This window comes from Pleurodeles waltl, chromosome 1_1 (genome assembly GCF_031143425.1).
Source record: "Pleurodeles waltl isolate 20211129_DDA chromosome 1_1, aPleWal1.hap1.20221129, whole genome shotgun sequence".
NCBI lineage: Eukaryota > Metazoa > Chordata > Amphibia > Caudata > Salamandridae > Pleurodeles > Pleurodeles waltl.
In genome coordinates this window covers 611,949,055-611,966,662 of record NC_090436.1, presented here as the reverse complement: position 1 = coordinate 611,966,662, position 17,608 = coordinate 611,949,055, and positions in this window count along the sequence as shown.

The following is a 17,608-nucleotide window of genomic DNA, read 5'->3' as shown; positions in this document are numbered from 1 at the left end:
CCAGAACTTTCTGTCACCGAAATATGAGGAAAACATGTTTTTGTAGCCACATTTTGAGGTTTGCAAAGGATTCTGGGTAACAGAACCTGGTCAGAGCCCCACAAGTCACCCCATCTTGGATTCCCATAGGTCTCTAGTTTTAAAAAATGCACAGGTTTGGTAGCTTTCCCTAGGTGCCTGCTGAGCTAGAGGCCAAAATCTACAGGTAGGAACTTTGCAAAAAACACCTCTGTTTTCTGTCAAAAAATGTGATGTGTCCATGTTGTGTTTTGGGGCATTTCCTGTCGCAGGCGCTAGGCCTACCCACTCAAGTGAGGTATCATTTTTATCGGGAGACTTGGGGGAACGCTGGGTGGAAGGAAATTTGTGGCTCCTCTCAGATTCTAGAACTTTCTGTCACCGAAATGTGAGGAAAACGTGTTTTTTTAGCCAAATTTTGAGGTTTGCAAAGGATTCTCGGTAACAGAACCTGGTCAGACCCCACAAGTCACCCCATCCTGGATTCCCCTAGGTCTCTAATTTTCAAAAATGCACAGGTTTGGTAGGTTTCACAGGCTGAGCTAGAGGCCAAAATCTACAGGTAGGCACTTTGCAAAAAACACCTCTGTTTTCTGTCAAAAAATGTGGTGTCCACGTTGTGTTTTGGGGCATTTCCTGTTGCAGGCGCTAGGCCTACCCACACAAGTGAGGTATCATTTTAATCGGGAGACTTGGGGGAACACTGGGTGGAAGGAAATTTGTGGCTCCTCTCAGATTCCAGAACTTTCTGTCACCGAAATATGAGGAAAACATGTTTTTTAGCCACATTTTGAGGTTTGCAAAGGATTCTGGGTAACAGTACCTGGTCAGAGCCCCACAAGTCACCCCATCTTGGATTCCCATAGGTCTCTAGTTGTAAAAAATGCACAGGTTTGGTAGGTTTCCCTAGGTGCCTGCTGAGCTAGAGGCCAAAATCTACAGGTAGGAACTTTGCAAAAAACACCTCTGTTTTCTGTCAAAAAATGTGATGTGTCCATGTTGTGTTTTGGGGCATTTCCTGTCGCAGGCGCTAGGCCTACCCACAGAAGTGAGGTATCATTTTTATCGGGAGACTTGGGGGAACGCTGGGTGGAAGGAAATTTGTGGCTCCTCTCAGATTCCAGAACTTTCTGTCACCGAAATGTGAGGAAAACTTATTTTTTTAGCCAAATTTTGAGGTTTGCAAAGGATTCTGGGTAACAGAACCTGGTCAGAGCCCCACAAGTCACCCCATCTTGGATTCCCCTAGGTCTCTAATTTTAAAAAATGCACAGGATTGGTAGGTTTCCCTAGGTGCCGGCTGAGCTAGAGGCCAAAATCTACAGGTAGGCACTTTGCAAAAAACACCTCTGTTTTCTGTAAAAAAAATGGGATGTGTCCACATTGTGTTTCGGGGCATTTCCTGTCGCGGGCGCTAGGCCTACCCACACAAGTGAGGTATCATTTTTATTGGGAGACTTGGGGGAACGCTGGGTGGAAGGAAATTTGTGGCTCCTCGCAGATTCCAGAACTTTCTGTCACCGAAATATGAGGAAAACATGTTTTTGTAGCCACATTTTGAGGTTTGCAAAGGATTCTGGGTAACAGAACCTGGTCAGAGCCCCACAAGTCACCCCATCTTGGATTCCCATAGGTCTCTAGTTTTAAAAAATGCACAGGTTTGGTAGCTTTCCCTAGGTGCCTGCTGAGCTAGAGGCCAAAATCTACAGGTAGGAACTTTGCAAAAAACACCTCTGTTTTCTGTCAAAAAATGTGATGTGTCCATGTTGTGTTTTGGGGCATTTCCTGTCGCAGGCGCTAGGCCTACCCACTCAAGTGAGGTATCATTTTTATCGGGAGACTTGGGGGAACGCTGGGTGGAAGGAAATTTGTGGCTCCTCTCAGATTCTAGAACTTTCTGTCACCGAAATGTGAGGAAAACGTGTTTTTTTAGCCACATTTTGAGGTTTGCAAAGGATTCTCGGTAACAGAACCTGGTCAGACCCCACAAGTCACCCCATCCTGGATTCCCCTAGGTCTCTAATTTTCTAAAATGCACAGGTTTGGTAGGTTTCACAGGCTGAGCTAGAGGCCAAAATCTACAGGTAGGCACTTTGCAAAAAACACCTCTGTTTTCTGTCAAAAAATGTGGTGTCCACGTTGTGTTTTGGGGCATTTCCTGTTGCAGGCGCTAGGCCTACCCACACAAGTGAGGTATCATTTTAATCGGGAGACTTGGGGGAACACTGGGTGGAAGGAAATTTGTGGCTCCTCTCAGATTCCAGAACTTTCTGTCACCGAAATATGAGGAAAACATGTTTTTTAGCCACATTTTGAGGTTTGCAAAGGATTCTGGGTAACAGTACCTGGTCAGAGCCCCACAAGTCACCCCATCTTGGATTCCCATAGGTCTCTAGTTGTAAAAAATGCACAGGTTTGGTAGGTTTCCCTAGGTGCCTGCTGAGCTAGAGGCCAAAATCTACAGGTAGGAACTTTGCAAAAAACACCTCTGTTTTCTGTCAAAAAATGTGATGTGTCCATGTTGTGTTTTGGGGCATTTCCTGTCGCAGGCGCTAGGCCTACCCACAGAAGTGAGGTATCATTTTTATCGGGAGACTTGGGGGAACGCTGGGTGGAAGGAAATTTGTGGCTCCTCTCAGATTCCAGAACTTTCTGTCACCGAAATGTGAGGAAAACGTATTTTTTTAGCCAAATTTTGAGGTTTGCAAAGGATTCTGGGTAACAGAACCTGGTCAGAGCCCCACAAGTCACCCCATCTTGGATTCCCCTAGGTCTCTAATTTTAAAAAACGCACAGGATTGGTAGGTTTCCCTAGGTGCCGGCTGAGCTAGAGGCCAAAATCTACAGGTAGGCACTTTGCAAAAAACACCTCTGTTTTCTGTAAAAAAAATGGGATGTGTCCACATTGTGTTTCGGGGCATTTCCTGTCGCGGGCGCTAGGCCTACCCACACAAGTGAGGTATCATTTTTATTGGGAGACTTGGGGGAACGCTGGGTGGAAGGAAATTTGTGGCTCCTCGCAGATTCCAGAACTTTCTGTCACCGAAATGTGAGGAAAACGTGTTTTTTTAGCCAAATTTTGAGGTTTGCAAAGGATTCTGGGTAACAGAACCTGGTCAGAGCCCCACAAGTCACCGCATCTTGGATTCCCCTAGGTCTCTAGTTTTCAAAAATGCACAGGATTGGTAGGTTTCCCTAGGTGCCGGCTGAGCTAGAGGCCAAAATCTACAGGTGGGCACTTTGCAAAAAACACCTCTGTTTTCTGTAAAAAAATGGGATGTGTCCCCGTTGTGTTTTGGGGCATTTACTGTCGCGGGCGCTAGGCCTACCCACACAAGTGAGGTATCATTTTTATTGGGAGACTTGGGGTAACGCTGGGTGGAAGAAAATTTGTGGCTCCTATCAGATTCCAGAACTTTCTGTCACCGAAATGTGAGCAAAACGTGTTTTTTTTGGCCAAATTTTGAGGTTTGCAAAGGATTCTGGGTAACAGAACGTGGTCAGAGCCCCACAAGTCACCCCATCTTGGATTCCCATAGGTCTCTAGTTTTAAAAAATGCACAGGATTGGTAGGTTTCCCTAGGTGCCTGCTGAACTAGAGGCCAAAATCTACAGGTAGGAACTTTGCAAAAAACACCTCTGTTTTCTGTCAAAAAATGTGATGTGTCCATGTTGTGTTTTGGGGCATTTCCTGTCGCAGGCGCTAGGCCTACCCACTCAAGTGAGGTATCATTTTAATCGGGAGACTTGGGTGAACGCTTGGTGGAAGGAAATTTGTGGCTCCTCTCAAATTCTAGAACTTTCTGTCACCGAAATGTGAGGAAAACTTGTTTTTTTGGCCAAATTTTGAGGTTTGCAAAGGATTCTCGGTAACAGAACCTGGTCAGACCCCACAAGTCACCCCATTAAGGATTCCCCTAGGTCTCTAGTTTTCAAAAATGCACAGGTTTGGTAGGTTTCTCTAGGTGCCGGCTGAGCTACAGGCCAAAACCTACAGGTAGGCACTTTGCAAAAAACACCTCTGTTTTCTGTAAAAAAATAATATGTGTCCAAGTTGTGTTTTGGGCCATTTCCTTTCGTGGGCGCTAGGCCTACCCACACAAGTGAGGTATCATTTTTATCGGGAGACTTGGGGGAACGCTGGGTGGAAGGAAATTTCTGGCTTCTCTCAGATTCCGGAACTTTCTGTCACCGAAATATGAGGAACATTTTTTTTTTAGCCAAGTTTTGAGGTTTGCAAAGGATTCTGGGTAACAGAACCTGGTCAGAGCCCCACAAGTCACCCCATCTTGGATTCCCCTAGGTCTCTAGTTGTAAAAAATGCACAGGTTTGGTAGGTTTCACAGGCTGAGCTAGAGGCCAAAATCTACAGGTAGGCACTTTGCAAAAAACACCTCTGTTTTCTGTCAAAAAATGTGGTGTCCACGTTGTGTTTTGGGGCATTTCCTGTTGCAGGCGCTAGGCCTACCCACACAAGTGAGGTATCATTTTAATCGGGAGACTTGGGGAACACTGGGTGGAAGGAAATTTGTGGCTCCTCTCAGATTCCAGAACTTTCTGTCACCGAAATATGAGGAAAACATATTTTTTAGCCACATTTTGAGGTTTGCAAAGGATTCTGGGTAACAGTACCTGGTCAGAGCCCAACAAGTCACCCCATCATGGATTCCCATATGTCTCTAGTTGTAAAAAATGCACAGGTTTGGTAGGTTTCCCTAGGTGCCTGCTGAGCTAGAGGCCAAAATCTACAGGTAGGAACTTTGCAAAAAACACCTCTGTTTTCTGTCAAAAAATGTGATGTGTCCATGTTGTGTTTTGGGGCATTTCCTGTCGCAGGCGCTAGGCCTACCCACAGAAGTGAGGAATCATTTTTATCGGGAGACTTGGGGGAACGCTGGGTGGAAGGAAATTTGTGGCTCCTCTCAGATTCCAGAACTTTCTGTCACCGAAATGTGAGGAAAACGTGTTTTTTTAGCCAAATTTTGAGGTTTGCAAAGGATTCTGGGTAACAGAACCTGGTCAGAGCCCCACAAGTCACCCATTCTTGGATTCCCCTAGGTCTCTAGTTTTCAGAAATGCACAGGTTTGGTAGGTTTCTCTAGGTGCCGGCTGAGCTACAGGCCAAAATCTACAGGTAGGCACTTTGCAAAAAACACCTCTGTTTTCTGTCAAAAAATGTGATGTGTCCACATTGTGTTTCGGGGCATTTCTTGTCGCGGGCGCTACGCCTACCCACACAAGTGAGGTATCATTTTTATTGGGAGACTTGGGGGAACGCTGGGTGGAAGAACATTTGTGGCTCCTCTCAGATTCCAGAACTTTCTGTCACCGAAATGTGAGCAAAACGTGTTTTTTTAGCCAAATTTTGAGGTTTGCAAAGGATTCTGGGTAACAGAACTTGGTCAGAGCCCCACAAGTCACCCATTCTTGGATTCCCCTAGGTCTCTAGTTTTTAGAAATGCACAGGTTTGGTAGGTTTCTCTAGGTGCCGGCTGAGCTACAGGCCAAAATCTACAGGTAGGCACTTTGCAAAAAACACCTCTGTTTTCTGTCAAAAAATGTGATGTGTCCACATTGTGTTTCGGGGCATTTCCTGTCGCGGGCGCTAGGCCTACCCACACAAGTGAGGTATCATTTTTATTGGGAGACTTGGGGGAACGCTGGGTGGAAGAAAATTTGTGGCTCCTCTCAGATTCCAGAACTTTCTGTCACCGAAATGTGAGCAAAACGTGTTTTTTTAGCCAAATTTTGAGGTTTGCAAAGGATTCTGGGTAACAGAACCTGGTCAGAGCCCCACAAGTCACCCATTCTTGGATTCCCCTAGGTCCCTAGTTTTCAGAAATGCACAGGTTTGGTAGGTTTCTCTAGGTGCCGGCTGAGCTACAGGCCAAAATCTACAGGTAGGCACTTTGCAAAAAACACCTCTGTTTTCTGTCAAAAAATGTGATGTGTCCACATTGTGTTTCGGGGCATTTCCTGTCGCGGGCGCTAGGCCTACCCACACAAGTGAGGTATCATTTTTATTGGGAGACTTGGGGGAACGCTGGGTGGAAGAAAATTTGTGGCTCCTCTCAGATTCCAGAACTTTCTGTCACCGAAATGTGAGCAAAACGTGTTTTTTTTTGCCAAATTTTGAGGTTTGCAAAGGATTCTGGGTAACAGAACCTGGTCAGAGCCCCACAAGTCACCCCATCTTGGATTCCCCTAGGTCTCTAGTTTTAAAAAATGCACAGGATTGGTCGGTTTCCCTAGGTGCCGGCTGAGCTAGAGGCCAAAATCTACAGGTAGGCATTTTGCAAAAAACACCTCTGTTTTCTGTAAAAAAATGGGATGTGTCCACATTGTGTTTTGGGGCATTTCCTGTCAGGGGCGCTAGGCCTACCCACACAAGTGAGGTATCATTTTTATCGGGAGACTTGGGGGAACGCTGGGTGGAAGGAAATTTGTGGCTCCTCTCAAATTCCAGAACTTTCTGTCACCGAAATGTGAGGAAAACGTGTTTTTTTAGCCAAATTTTGAGGTTTGCAAAGGATTCTGAATAACAGAACCTGGTCAGAGCCCCACAAGTCACTGCATCTTGGATTCCCCTAGGTCTCTAGTTTTCAAAAATGCACAGGATTGGTAGGTTTCCTTAGGTGCCGGCTGAGCTAGAGGCCAAAATCTACAGGTGGGCATTTTGCAAAAAAACACCTCTGTTTTCCGTAATAAAATGGGATGTGTCCCCGTTGTGTTTTGGGGCATTTACTGTTGCGGGCGCTAGGCCTACCCACACAAGTGAGGTATCATTTTTATTGGGAGATTTGGGGGAACGCTGGGTGCAAGGAAATTTGTGGCTCCTCTCAGATTCCAGAACTTTCTGTCACCGAAATGTGAGGAAAACTTGTTTTTTTAGCCACATTTTGAGGTTTGCAAAGGATTCTGCTCAACAGAACCTAGTCAGAGCTCCACAAGTCACCGCATCTTGGATTCCCCTAGGTCTCTAGTTTTCAAAAATGCACAGGATTGGTAGGTTTCCCTAGGTGCCGGCTGAGCTAGAGACCAAAATCTACAGGTAGGCACTTTGCAAAAAACACCTCTGTTTTCTGTAAAAAATGTGGTGTCCACGTTGTGTTTTGGGGCATTTACTGTCGCGGGCACTAGGCCTACCCACACAAGTGAGGTATCATTTTAATCGGGAGACTTGGGGGAACGCTGGGTGGAAGGAAATTTGTGGCTCCTCTCAGATTCCAGAACTTTCTGTCACCGAAATATGAGGAGAATGTATTTCTTTAGCCACATTTTGAGGTTTGCAAAGGATTCTGGGTAACAGAACCTGGTCAGAGCCCCACAAGTCACCCCGTCTTGGATTCCCCTAGGTCTCTAGTTTTCAAAAATACACAGGTTTGGTAGGTTACCATAGGTGCCGGCTGAGCTAGAGGCCAAAATCTACAGGTAGGCACTTTGCAAAAAACACCTTAATTTTCTGTCAAAAAATGTGATGTGTCCACATTGTCTTTCGGGCATTTCCTGTCGCGGGCGCTAGGCCTACCCACACAAGTGAGGTATCATTTTTATCGGGAGACTTGGGGGAACGCTGGGTGGAAGAGAATTTGTGGCTCCTCTCAGATTCCAGAACTTTCTGTCACCGAAATGTGAGCAAAACGTGTTTTTTTTTGCCAAATTTTGAGGTTTGCAAAGGATTCTGGGTAACAGAACGTGGTCAGAGCCCACAAGTCACCGCATCTTGGATTCCCCTAGGTCTCTAGTTTTCAAAAATGCACAGGATTGGTAGGTTTCCCTAGGTGCCGGCTGAGCTAGAGGCCAAAATCTACAGGTGGGCACTTTGCAAAAAACACCTCTGTTTTCTGTAAAAAAATGGGATGTGTCCCCGTTGTGTTTTGGGGCATTTACTGTTGCGGGCGCTAGGCCTACCCACACAAGTGAGGTATCATTTTTATAGGGAGACTTGGGGTAACGCTGGGTGGAAGAAAATTTGTGGCTCCTCTCAGATTCCAGAACTTTCTGTCACCGAAATGTGAGCAAAACGTGTTTTTTTTGCCAAATTTTGAGGTTTGCAAAGGATTCTGGGTAACAGAACGTGGTCAGAGCCCCACAAGTCACCCCATCTTGGATTCCCCTAGGTCTCTAGTTTTCAAAAATGCACAGGATTGGTAGGTTTCCCTAGGTGCCGGCTGAGCTAGAGGCCAAAATCTACAGGTAGGCACTTTGCAAAAAACACCTCTGTTTTCTGTAAAAAAATGGGATGTGTCCATATTGTGTTTTGGGGCATTTCCTGTCAGGGGCGCTAGGCCTACCCACACAAGTGAGGTATCATTTTTATTGGGAGACTTGGGGGATCGCTGGGTGGAAGGAAATTTGTGGCTCCTCTCAGATTCCAGAACTTTCTGTCACCGAAATGTGAGGAAAACGTGTTTTTTTAGCCAAATTATGAGGTTTGCAAAGGATTCTGGGCAACAGAACCTGGTCAGATCTCCACAAGTCACCGCATCTTGGATTCCCCTAGGTCTCTAGTTTTAAAAAATGCACAGGATTGGTAGGTTTCCCTAGGTGCCGGCTGAGCTAGAGGCTAAAATCTACAGGTGGGCACTTTGCAAAAAACACCTCTGTTTTCTGAAATAAAATGGGATGTGTCCCCGTTGTGTTTTGGGGCATTTACTGTTGCGGGGCGCTAGGCCTACCCACACAAGTGAGGTATCATTTTTATCGGGAGACTTGGGGGAACGCTGGGTGGAAGGAAATTTGTGGCTCCTCTCAGATTCCAGAACTTTCTGTCACCGAAATGTGAGGAAAACGTGTTTTTTTAGCCAAATTTTGAGGTTTGCAAAGGATTCTGGGTAACAGAACCTGGTCAGAGCCCCACAAGTCACCCCATCTTGGATTCCTGTAGGTCTCTAGTTAAAAAAATGCACAGGATTGGTAGGTTTCCCTAGGTGCCGGCTGAGCTAGAGGCCAAAATCTACAGGTAGGCACTTTGCAAAAAACACCTCTGTTTTCTGTAAAAAATGTGGTGTCCACGTTGTGTTTTGGGGCATTTCCTGTTGCGGGCACTAGGCCTACCCACACAAGTGAGGTATCATTTTAATCGTGAGACTTGGGGGAACGCTGGTTGGAAGGAAATTTGTGGCTCCTCCCAGATTCCAGAACTTTCTGTCACCGAAATGTGAGCAAAACGTGTTTTTTTTGCCAAATTTTGAGGTTTGCAAAGGATTCTGGGTAACAGAACGTGGTCAGAGCCCCACAAGTCACCCCATCTTGGATTCCCCTAGGTCTCTAGTTTTCAAAAATGCACAGGATTGGTAGGTTTCCCTAGGTGCCGGCTGAGCTAGAGGCCAAAATCTACAGGTAGGCACTTTGCAAAAAACACCTCTGTTTTCTGTAAAAAAATGGGATGTGTCCACATTGTGTTTTGGGGCATTTGCTGTCAGGGGCGCTAGGCCTACCCACACAAGTGAGGTATCATTTTTATTGGGAGACTTGGGGGATCGCTGGGTGGAAGGAAATTTGTGGCTCCTCTCAGATTCCAGAACTTTCTGTCACCGAAATGTGAGGAAAACGTGTTTTTTTAGCCAAATTTTGAGGTTTGCAAAGGATTCTGGGCAACAGAACCTGGTCAGAGCCCCACAAGTCACCCCATCTTGGATTCCTGTAGGTCTCTAGTTTTCAAAAATGCACAGGATTGGTAGGTTTCCTTAGGTGCCGGCTGAGCTAGAGGCTAAAATCTACAGGTGGGCACTTTGCAAAAAACAGCTCTGTTTTCTGAAAAAAAATGGGATGTGTCCCCGTTGTGTTTTGGGGCATTTACTGTCGCGGGGCGCTAGGCCTACCCACACAAGTGAGGTATCATTTTTATCGGGAGACTTGGGGGAACGCTGGGTGGAAGGAAATTTGTGGCTCCTCTCAGATTCCAGAACTTTCTGTCACCGAAATGTGAGCAAAACTTGTTTTTTTTGCCAAATTTTGAGGTTTGCAAAGGATTCTGGGTAACAGAACGTGGTCAGAGCCCCACAAGTCACCCCATCTTGGATTCCCCTAGGTCTCTAGTTTTAAAAAATGCACAGGATTGGTAGATTTCCCTAGGTGCCGGCTGAGCTAGAGGCCAAAATCTACAGGTAGGCACTTTGCAAAAAACACCTCTGTTTTCTGTAAAAAAATGGGATGTGTCCCCGTTGTGTTTTGGGGCATTTACTGTTGCGGGCGCTAGGCCTACCCACACAAGTGAGGTACCATTTTCATCGGGAGACTTGGGGGAACGCTGGGTGGAAGGAAATATGTGGCTCCTCTCAGATTCCAGAACTTTCTGTCACCGAAATGTGAGGAAAACGTGTTTTTTTAGCCACATTTTGAGGTTTGCAAAGGATTCTGGGTAACAGTACCTGGTCAGAGCTCCACAATCACCCCATCTTGGATTCCCCTAGGTCTCTAGTTTTAAAAAATGCACAGGTTTGGTTGGTTTCACAGGCTGAGCTAGAGGCCCAAATCTACAGGTAGGCACTTTGCAAAAAACACCTCTGTTTTCTGTCAAAAAATGTGGTGTCACCGTTGTGTTGTGGGGCATTTCCTGTTGCGGGCGCTAGGCCTACCCACACAAGTGAGGTATCATTTTAATCGGGAGACTTGGGGGAACGCTGGGTGGAAGGAAATTTGTGGCTCCTCTCAGATTCCAGAACTTTCTGTCACCGAAATATGAGGAAAACATGTTTTTTTAGCCACATTTTGAGGTTTGCAAAGGATTCTGGGTAACAGAACCTGGTCAGAGCCCCACAAGTCACCCCATCTTGGATTCCTGTAGGTCTCTAGTTAAAAAAATGCACAGGATTGGTAGGTTTCCCTAGGTGCCGGCTGACCTACAGGCCAAAATCTACAGGTAGGCACTTTGCAAAAAACACCTCTGTTTTCTGTAAAAAAATGTGATGTGTCCACATTGTCTTTCGGGGCATTTCCTGTTGCAGGCGCTAGGCCTACCCACTCAAGTGAGGTATCATTTTTATCGGGAGACTTGGGGGAACGCTGGGAGGAAGGAAATTTGTGGCTCCTCTCAGATTCCAGAACTTTCTGTCACCGTAATGTGAGGAAAACGTGTTTTTTTAGCCAAATTTTGAGGTTTGCAAAGGATTCTGGGTAACAGAACCTGGTCAGAGCCCCACAAGTCACCGCATCTTGGATTCCCCTAGGTCTCTAGTTTTCAAAAATGCACAGGATTGGTAGGTTTCCCTAGGTGCCGGCTGAGCTAGAGGCTAAAATCTACAGGTGGGCACTTTGCAAAAAACACCTCTGTTTTCTGTAAAAAAATGGGATGTGTCCCCGTTGTGTTTTGGGGCATTTACTGTCGCAGGCGCTAGGCCTACCCACACAAGTGAGGTATCATTTTTATCGGGAGACTTGGGGGAACGCTGGGTGGAAGGAAATTTGAGGCTCCTCTCAGATTCCAGAACTTTCTGTCACCGAAATGTGAGGAAAACGTGTTTTTTTAGCCAAATTTTGAGGTTTGCAAAGGATTCTGGGTAACAGAACCTGGTCAGAGCCCCACAAGTCACCCCATCTTGGATTCCTGTAGGTCTCTAGTTAAAAAAATGCACAGGATTGGTAGGTTTCCCTAGGTGCCGGCTGAGCTAGAGGCCAAAATCTACAGGTAGGCACTTTGCAAAAAACACCTCTGTTTTCTGTAAAAAATGTCGTGTCCACGTTGTGTTTTGGGGCATTTCCTGTTGCGGGCACTAGGCCTACCCACACAAGTGAGGTATCATTTTAATCGGGAGACTTGGGGGAACGCTGGGTGGAAGGAAATTTGTGGCTCCTCTCAGATTCCAGAACTTTCTGTCACCGAAATATGAGGAAAACATATTTCTTTATCCACATTTTGAGGTTTGCAAAGGATTCTGGGTAACAGAACCTGGTCAGAACCCCACAAGTCACCCCATCTTGGATTCCCCTAGGTCTCTAGTTTTCAAAAATACACAGGTTTCGTAGGTTACTATAGGTGCCGGCTGATCTAGAGGCCAAAATCTACAGGTAGGCACTTTGCAAAAAACACCTTTGTTTTCTGTCAAGAAATGTGATGTGTCCACATTGTCTTTCGGGGGATTTCCTGTCGCGGGCGCTAGGCCTACCCACACAAGTGAGGTATCATTTTTATCGGGAGACTTGGGGGAACGCTGGGTGGAAGGGAAGTTGTGGCTCCTCTCAGATTCCAGAACTTTCTGTCACCGAAATGTGAGGAAAATGTGTTTTTTTAGCCAAATCTTGAGGTTTGCAAAGGATTCTGGGTAACAGAACCTGGTCAGAGCCCCACAAGTCACCCCATCTTCGATTCCCCTAGGTCTCTAGTTTTCAAAAGTGCACAGGTTTGGTAGGTTTCTATAGGTGCTGGCTGAGCTAGAGGCCAAAATCTACAGGTAGGCACTTTGCAAAAAAAAAAATCTGTTTTCTGACAAAAAATGCGATGTGTCCACATTGTGTTTCGGGGCATTTCCTGTCGCGGGCACTAGGCCTACCCACACAAGTGAGGTATCATTTTTATCGGGAGACTTGGGGGAACGCTGGGTGGAAGGGAAGTTGTGGCTCCTCTCAGATTCCAGAAATTTCTGTCACCAAAATGTGAGGAAAACGTGTTTTTTTAGCCACATTTTGAGGTTTGCAAAGGATTCTGGGTAACAGAACCTGGTCAGAGCCCCACAAGTCACCCCATCTTGGATTCCCCTAGGTCTCTAGTTTTCAAAAATGCACAGGATCGGTAGGTTTCCCTAGGTGCCGGCTGAGCTAGAGGCCAAAATCTACAGGTAGGCACTTTGCAAAAAACACCTCTGTTTTCTGTAAAAAAATGGGATGTGTCCCCGTTGTGTTTTGGGGCATTTACTGTCGCGGGCGCTAGGCCTACCCACACAAGTGAGGTACCATTTTCATCGGGAGACTTGGGGGAACGCTGGGTGGAAGGAAATATGTGGCTCCTCTCAGATTCCAGAACTTTCTGTCACCGAAATGTGAGGAAAACGTGTTTTTTTAGCCACATTTTGAGGTTTGCAAAGGATTCTGGGTAACAGTACCTGGTCAGAGCTCCACAAGTCACCCCATCTTGGATTCCCCTAGGTCTCTAGTTTTAAAAAATGCACAGGTTTGGTTAGTTTCACAGGCTGAGCTAGAGGCCCAAATCTACAGGTAGGCACTTTGCAAAAAACACCTCTGTTTTCTGTCAAAAAATGTGGTGTCACCGTTGTGTTGTGGGGCATTTCCTTTTGCGGGCGCTAGGCCTACCCACACAAGTGAGGTATCATTTTAATTGGGAGACTTGGGGGAACGCTGGGTGGAAGGAAATTTGTGGCTCCTCTCAGATTCCAGAACTTTCTGTCACCGAAATATGAGGAAAACATGTTTTTTTAGCCACATTTTGAGGTTTGCAAAGGATTCTGGGTAACAGAACCTGGTCAGAGCCCCACAAGTCACCCCATCTTGTATTCCTGTAGGTCTCTAGTTAAAAAAATGCACAGGATTGGTAGGTTTCCCTAGGTGCCGGCTGAGCTAGAGGCCAAAATCTACAGGTAGGCACTTTGCAAAAAACACCTTTGTTTTCTGTCAAAAAATGTGATGTGTTCACATTGTCTTTCGGGGCATTTCCTGTCGCGGGCGCTAGGCCTACCCACTCAAGTGAGGTATCATTTTTATCGGGAGACTTGGGGGAACGCTGGGTGGAAGGAAATTTGTGGCTCCTCTCAGATTCCAGAACTTTCTGTCACCGAAATGTGAGGAAAACTTGTTTTTTTAGCCAAATTTTGAGGTTTGCAAAGGATTCTGGGTAACAGAACCTGGTCAGAGCCCCACAAGTCACCCCATCTTGGATTCCTGTAGGTCTCTAGTTAAAAAAATGCACAGGATTGGTAGGTTTCCCTAGGTGCCGGCTGAGCTAGAGGCCAAAATCTACAGGTAGGCACTTTGCAAAAAACACCTCTGTTTTCTGTAAAAAATGTGGTGTCCACGTTGTGTTTTGGGGCATTTCCTGTTGCGGGCACTAGGCCTACCCACACAAGTGAGGTATCATTTTAATCGGGAGACTTGGGGGAACGCTGGGTGGAAGGAAATTTGTGGCTCCTCTCAGATTCCAGAACTTTCTGTCACCGAAATATGAGGAAAACGTATTTCTTTAGCCACATTTTGAGGTTTGCAAAGGATTCTGGGTAACAGAACCTGGTCAGAGCCCCACAAGTCACCCCATCTTGGATTCCCCTAGGTCTCTAGTTTTCAAAAATACACAGGTTTGGTAGGTTACTATAGGTGCCGGCTGAGCTAGAGGCCAAAATCTACAGGTAGGCACTTTGCAAAAAACACCTTTGTTTTCTGTCTAAAAATGTGATGTGTCCACATTGTCTTTCGGGGCATTTCCTGTCGCGGGCGCTAGGCCTATCCACACAAGTGAGGTATCATTTTTATCGGGAGAGTTGGGGGAACGCTGGGTGGAAGGGAAGTTGTGGCTCCTCTCAGATTCCAGAACTTTCTGTCACCGAAATGTGAGGAAAATTTGTTTTTTTAGCCAAATCTTGAGGTTTGCAATGGATTCTGGGTAACAGAACCTGGTCAGAGCCCCACAAGTCACCCCATCTTCGATTCCCCTAGGTCTCTAGTTTTCAAAAGTGCACAGGTTTGGTAGGTTTCTATAGGTGCCGGCTGATCTAGAGGCCAAAATCTACAGGTAGGCACTTTGCAAAAAAAAAATCTGTTTTCTGACAAAAAATGCGATGTGTCCACATTGTGTTTCGGGGCATTTCCTGTCGCGGGCGCTAGGCCTACCCACACAAGTGAGGTATCATTTTTATCGAGAGACTTGGGGGAACGCTGGGTGGAAGGGAAGTTGTGGCTCCTCTCAGATTCCAGAAATTTCTGTCACCGAAATGTGAGGAAAATGTGTTTTTTTAGCCACATTTTGAGGTTTGCAAAGGATTCTGGGTAACAGAACCTGGTCAGAGCCCCAAAAGTCACCCCATCTTGGATTCCCCTAGGTCTCTAGTTTTCAAAAATGCACAGGATTGGTAGGTTTCCCTAGGTGCCGGCTCAGCTAGAGGCCAAAATCTACAGGTAGGCACTTTGCAAAAAACAGCTCTGTTTTCTGTAAAAAAAATGGGATGTGTCCACGCTGTGTTTTGGGGCATTTCCTGTCGCGGGCGCTGGGCCTACCCACACAAGTGAGGTACCATTTTTATCGGGAGACTTGGGGGAACGCTGGGTGGAAGGAAATATGTTGCTCCTCTCAGATTCCAGAACTTTCTGTCACCGAAATGTGAGGAAAACATGTTTTTTTAGCCAAATTTTGAGGTTTGCAAAGGATTCTGGGTAACAGAACGTGGTCAGAGCCCCACAAGTCACCCCATCTTGGATTCCTGTAGGTCTCTAGTTAAAAAAATGCACAGGATTGGTAGGTTTCCCTAGGTGCCGGCTGAGCTAGAGGCCAAAATCTACAGGTAGGCACTTTGCAAAAAACACCTCTATTTTCTGTAAAAAAAATGGGATGTGTCCCCGTTGTGTTTTGGGGCATTTACTGTCGCGGGCGCTAGGCCTACCCACACAAGTGAGGTATCATTTTTATCGGGAGACTTGGGGGAACGCTGGGTGGAAGGGAAGTTGTGGCTCCTCTCAGATTCCAGAAATTTCTGTCACCGAAATGTGAGGAAAACGTGTTTTTTTAGCCACATTTTAAGGTTTGCAAAGGATTCTGGGTAACAGTACCTGGTCAGAGCCCCACAAGTCACCCCATCTTGGATTCCCATAGGTCTCTAGTTGTAAAAAATGCACAGGTTTGGTAGGTTTCCCTAGGTGCCTGCTGAGCTAGAGGCCAAAATCTACAGGTAGGAACTTTGCAAAAAACACCTCTGTTTTCTGTCAAAAAATGTGATGTGTCCATGTTGTGTTTTGGGGCATTTCCTGTCGCAGGCGCTAGGCCTACCCACAGAAGTGAGGTATCATTTTTATCGGGAGACTTGGGGGAACGTTGGATGGAAGGAAATTTGTGGCTCCTCTCAGATTCCAGAACTTTCTGTAACCGAAATGTGAGGAAAACATGTTTTTTTATCCAAATTTTGAGGTTTGCAAAGGATTCTGGGTAACAGAACCTGGTCAGAGCCCCACAAGTCACCCCATCTTGGATTCCCCTAGGTCTCTAGTTTTCAAAAATACACAGGTTTGGTAGGTTACTATAGGTGCCGGCTGAGCTAGAGGCCAAAATCTACAGGTAGGCACTTTGCAAAAAACACCTTTGTTTTCTGTCAAAAAATGTGATGTGTCCACATTGTCTTTCGGGGCATTTCCTGTCGCGGGCGCTAGGCCTACCCACACAAGTGAGGTATCATTTTTATCGGGAGACTTGGGGGAACGCTGGGTGGAAGGGAAGTTGTGGCTCCTCTCAGATTCCAGAAATTTCTGTCACCAAAATGTGAGGAAAACGTGTTTTTTTAGCCACATTTTGAGGTTTGCAAAGGATTCTGGGTAACAGAACCTGGTCAGAGCCCCACAAGTCACCCCATCTTGGATTCCCCTAGGTCTCTAGTTTTCAAAAATGCACAGGATTGGTAGGTTTCCCTAGGTGCCGGCTGAGCTAGAGGCCAAAATCTACAGGTAGGCACTTTGCAAAAAACACCTCTGTTTTCTGTAAAAAAATGGGATGTGTCCCCGTTGTGTTTTGGGGCATTTACTGTCGCGGGCGCTAGGCCTACCCACACAAGTGAGGTACCATTTTCATCGGGAGACTTGGGGGAACGCTGGGTGGAAGGAAATATGTGGCTCCTCTCAGATTCCAGAACTTTCTGTCACCGAAATGTGAGGAAAACGTGTTTTTTTAGCCACATTTTGAGGTTTGCAAAGGATTCTGGGTAACAGTACCTGGTCAGAGCTCCACAAGTCACCCCATCTTGTATTCCCCTAGGTCTCTAGTTTTAAAAAATGCACAGGTTTGGTTAGTTTCACAGGCTGAGCTAGAGGCCCAAATCTACAGGTAGGCACTTTGCAAAAAACACCTCTGTTTTCTGTAAAAAAATGTGGTGTCACCGTTGTGTTGTGGGGCATTTCCTGTTGCGAGCGCTAGGCCTACCCACACAAGTGAGGTATCATTTTAATCGGGAGACTTGGGGGAACGCTGGGTGGAAGGAAATTTGTGGCTCCTCTCAGATTCCAGAACTTTCTGTCACCGAAATATGAGGAAAACATGTTTTTTTAGCCACATTTTGAGGTTTGCAAAGGATTCTGGGTAACAGAACCTGGTCAGAGCCCCACAAGTCACCCCATCTTGTATTCCTGTAGGTCTCTAGTTAAAAAAATGCACAGGATTGGTAGGTTTCCCTAGGTGCCGGCTGATCTAGAGGCCAAAATCTACAGGTAGGCACTTTGCAAAAAACACCTCTGTTTTCTGTAAAAAAATGGGATGTGTCCACGTTGTGTTTTGGGCCATTTCCTTTCGTGGGCGCTAGGCCTACCCACACAAGTGAGGTATCATTTTTATCGGGAGACTTGGGGGAACGCTGGGTGGAAGGAAATTTCTGGCTTCTCTCAGATTCCAGAACTTTCTGTCACCGAAATATGAGGAAAATGTGTTTTTTAGCCAAGTTTTGAGGTTTGC